The sequence below is a fragment of the Asparagus officinalis genome, chromosome 1, assembly GCF_001876935.1.
Source record: "Asparagus officinalis chromosome 1, Aspof.V1, whole genome shotgun sequence".
Classification (NCBI taxonomy): Eukaryota; Viridiplantae; Streptophyta; class Magnoliopsida; order Asparagales; family Asparagaceae; genus Asparagus; species Asparagus officinalis.
The window spans coordinates 10668124-10672837 of record NC_033794.1 but is presented as its reverse complement, the minus strand read 5'-3'; positions in this window follow the sequence as shown (position 1 = coordinate 10672837).

Genomic DNA, 4714 nt, shown 5'->3' with positions numbered 1-4714 from the left:
GACCGCCGCGATCGACCGCAAAAGTTGCTGGAGATTGGGGCTTTTCTAGGATTGAGGGCGGTCGACCGTGGCGGTCGACCGCGATGGATCGCGGTCGACCCCCACGGTTGACTGCCGCAGCGGTTTCGGGTCTGAATCTGTTTCTAGACCCATTTCGTTTGGGATTGGTATAAATACCTAGAGGGCGTCTCTAGGGTTTGAGAGCAGGAGATTTGAGCTGTTGAAAGGGGTTTTCTGTGGGCTTCTATTCTAGGAGCAATTGGAGAGATTGAGAGTTGATTTGTTGAGGGTTTATGAGAGATTTGTAATGCTAGTTTGTTCCTCTTGATTTCTAATAGTGAACCCCCCCCTCCTTACCCCGTGGACGTAGGCATCTCGCCGAACCACGTTAAAACTGGTGTTATTGTGTTTGTGCTATTGTTTGGTGTGTTTGTTCATCTCTCTCGGCTATTTGGTTGGATCTCGTCATAGGGGATTCTCCCCAACAAGTGGTATCAGAGCTCCGGGCAACGTTTGGGTTTTTTGGAAGTGTAGATCAGTTGGGAAGTTCATCTAGAGCTTCAGTTGGTGATAAATGTGGAATCTTTATGGTAAAAATTCTATCTTTGGTCAATTTTGAATCTATTCCTTGTTTGTTCCGCAATTGTTATTGGGTGCTTTGAGATATATGGCCGGGAAAGATAAAAGTGGGGAGGGTTCTTCTAGTTTGAAGACCGTCCAAAGTTTGAATATTCATTCTATGAAGATAGATGTGGAGAAGTTCAATGTCACAAATAATTTTGGACTTTGGAGATGCGAAGTCTTGGATGCGTTAAATGCGCAAAATTTGGAAGATATGTTGGAGTTGGACGGAAAACCGGACGACATTGATGAGAAGGTTTGGAAGAAAATGAATAGAACGGTGTGTGGTGTGATTAGGTCTTGTCTTACCCAAGATCTAAAATATGATGTGATGAATGAGACTTCGGCAAAGAAGATTTGGTGACGAAAAGCGTCGAAAATCGTTTGCATTTGAAGAGGAGACTTTATCGCTTCCAATTAAAGAAGGGGACATCCATTAGTGATCACATGAACCACTACACGAAGCTACTTGCAGATTTGGCAAATATAGATGTTATAGTTGAAGATGAGGACAAGACATTGTTGTTATTGAGTTCCTTACCCGACAAGGAATATGAAACATTCGTCCTCACTCTTAGTAATGGGAAGGCATCTCTTTCGTATAGTGAGGTCACCGCGACTCTTGTGAATTATCAACTTCGAAAAAAGGACAATGAGACTTCCATTGAGCCGGTTACGGGGGTATTGGTTGCAAGAGCTAGAAGTCCAAACCGTGATAGGAGGTCGTAGTCTAGAGGATGGTATCCTGTAGTTGGTAGGAATCAGTGTGCCTTTTGTAGAGATGATGAACATTGGAAAGCCGAATGCCCAAAATTACAAATCGGGAAGAATAAGGGGAAAGCTATTCAAGCTTCAGAGTTGAATGTTGCCAAGGCTAGTGGCGACGTTTCAGATTCAGATTCTTCGGGCTATTCATGCCCAGCTCTTTTGTCAGTTGGTGTGGCCGACTCCACCGAGTGGATGTTGGATTCGGGTGCTACTTACCACATATGTCCTAGGAGGGATTGGTTCTCCAGCTTTCAGGAGTTGGAAAGAGGGATGTTGTACTTATGGGTAATGATCATAGGTGCCCTATTGGTGGTATTGGTACCGTTCGGATTCCTATGAGTGACGGGATGATTCGAGAGTTGGTTGATGTGAGGTTCGTTCCTCAACTGAGGAAGAACATCATTTCACTTGGGGTATTGGAGGCAGCAGGCTATAGGGTGACCTTGATGGATTCTCACTTGAAGGTCACATTGGGGTCCATGATTGTGATGAAGGGCGTCAGGAGGAGTAACTTGTATTATCTGCTTGGGAGCACGGTGATTGATAGAGCGCTGACGACTTCTTTGTCTAGACTGTGGCATTATTTGGTGCGGGGGTATATTATTGGTTATACCGTGCATAAATTGATGAGGAGTGCTATGACCTGTAGATTGAAGTCATTTGAGCACAGTGGGATGAGCAAGAAGACCGAGGTGGAGTTTGGCACTTCTATCCACCGATCAAGGGGTCTTATTAGATGTGTTCAGTCAGGCATTAGGGGGCCTTCCATGGAGGCATCATTGGGAGATAATCGGTATTTTATTTCCTATGTTGGGGATTATACTAGGCATATATGGGTTACAACCAAGTCCCTTTGGTATGAAGCCCTAGTAGTCCGCAACAGTTGGAGGAGGTGTATGGACAGAGAGGTTACCCGTCGTACTAGTTCTAGTAGGGGTTCTTTCTTACATTGGTGTCAAGCTTGTAGGCCTCAAAAATTGCCTATAGGTCCCTGAACACAGCTCGAGATGGAGAGAAGACGACAAACATTGTTATCTGAGTCTAAGAGGATTATCTGACGCCGACAAGCGCCTGAAGCGAAACGGCGAATCAAGTGACCTACGCGCTCGACAGTCAGCTCGCACCCGCCAATCAGCTCGCGTGTGTCAATCAACACGCGCACGTTAATCAACTTGCACACGTCGGTCAACACGCGTGCGTCAACCAATTCGTGCGCATGCGTCAATCAACACGCGTGCGTCAATCAACACGCGTTCGACGGTCAGTTCTGCAACGAAACGTACAAGTCAACAAGACAATCAATCACGCAAATAGATGGAAAATAAAAGTCCCAGAAAAGTTGGAAGACCAAAAAAAGTGTCAGACTTTGGAACCCGCGCCGATGCGGGACGGCCGAAACTGACCCGCACCAGCGTGGGTCGGCCGAAACCGACCCGCACCAGCGCGGACCCGCACCAGCGCGGGTCGGCCAAGGCCGACCCGCGGCCTGGCGGGTCGGCCAAGGCCGACCCGCGCCCCCGCGGGTCAACGCGACCCGACGCGCTGTTTTGACCCGAAAACCCGTTTTTCGACGGATTTGAGCAGTTTTCTTAGGATTTATCTGTTCTAGGGGTTTCTAACTATCTAAATCATATCTCTAAACATTGTTAATCAGTTGTTAACTGAGGATGGAGCCTAATCACTTGTTCTCATCCAAATAACCGCTTCCGAAGCCCTATAAATACAAGCCTAGGGCCTCCTTTCAGCGGGACGAATTATTATCAAGACGTGGAGGTGCTGCTGGATTGAGGAGTCAAGGAGCACGAATTTCAGCGAAGGTGCTGCTGGATTGAGGAGTCAAGGAGCACGAATTTCAGCGAAGGCAAATCAGATCCTGACGAACTTCGGCATGAAGAATGAGCTATTCGAAGGATCTGAACCTCGTCCGTCCGTCCCTTGAGATTAGGCTTGGTCTTAATCTCGAGAAGAGCCCTGATTTCGCTTGGTCGATCTTAGCGCTTCAAATCAAATACTTTTTCGGTGAAGACGAAGCTCTGCCGAATTTTTCATCAACCGGGTCCAGATCAAAGGCGGTCAACGGATAAACCCCGGCACATGCAAAGATCCCACGCAAGCAGAAGACCGATAAACGATCTCTGCGTTTGTTTTGACGAGAGTTGTAACTTTTTATTTTTATTGTGTAAAAGTCTTATAAAAAGACAATCTTTTTGTTTTCATTGTAACGGCTAAAGTTGTAATGAATACCGCAATGAATACAATAATTTTTGACGCAAACAAAGCTCATGGCAGTTGGAGACACTTCAGAGGAGAGGAGACAATAGGGCGACGAGATGAGATGACGGATTTAGTGTGCCGTTCTTTTCTAGAGGAGAATCGGCGTTGGTTGTCGAGCAGTGGATCTAGTATTCAGGCTCCGACAGGTTTGGGCCATCTTATGAGGTTGCCGACTGCTACGTTAGATATTGTTAGATCTGGTGGAGCTACTTCAGATTTTGGTTGGCGTCGGAGATTGGGCTATCCAGCACGTGGCCACATCGTAGATGTGAGATTGGATCCGATTGCGCATTTGGGATTCAGATGCTCTTTTGGCTATCAATTGAGGGCTTCTGAGTTTGGTCTGAGCATGTATGTCACTTTGGCCTCTCGGCAGGTAGAGAGTATTGATCAGATCAGTAGGATATCGCAGCGGGTAGAGGTTGATGCTACTCCACATCGGGTGGAGCTTACTCCACATACTCCAGGTCATTTTGTATTAGTTGGGATTCCGGCTGAGGTGACACAGTTTGGGGATCAGATTGTTCAGAATGCAGATGACGAGTTGGTAGATCTGTGTGCAGCTGGTGGATATAGCTTCGATATGGCCATTGGTTCACCTCAGGTGAAGGTGTTTGGATCATTTTAGTATGGGGTAGTTGGTGATGCTATCAGTCGTACATTGGATGTTGGTATTGATGAAGAGTTGAGGACTCTTCTTTTGGATTGAGGCCCTTTGGAGGCCATAGGGTGAACTACGTGAATGCTTGATTCCTTGGAGAGGATACATAGGCAGTCAGTTTTGATGCAGTCGATTTGGTGAGTAGACACCTTTGGTTTGGGATGAGTGTTCGCACTCCCGTTTGGGTCTCGACATGTTGTGGATGGGGTCTGTTGTCATGAGTCTGTTGACATGGCGTACTAGATGCAACAAGTAAGGCAAATTGGTTTGGTTGGTGTCGGCTCAGTTTGGAAGAATCTTCGCCGAGGTGGAGATTTGTAGAAATTGGCAGTTGATGGCTCAGAACAGACAGTTGACAGGTTGGCGGGCGGCCGTGGCGGTCCACCGCGA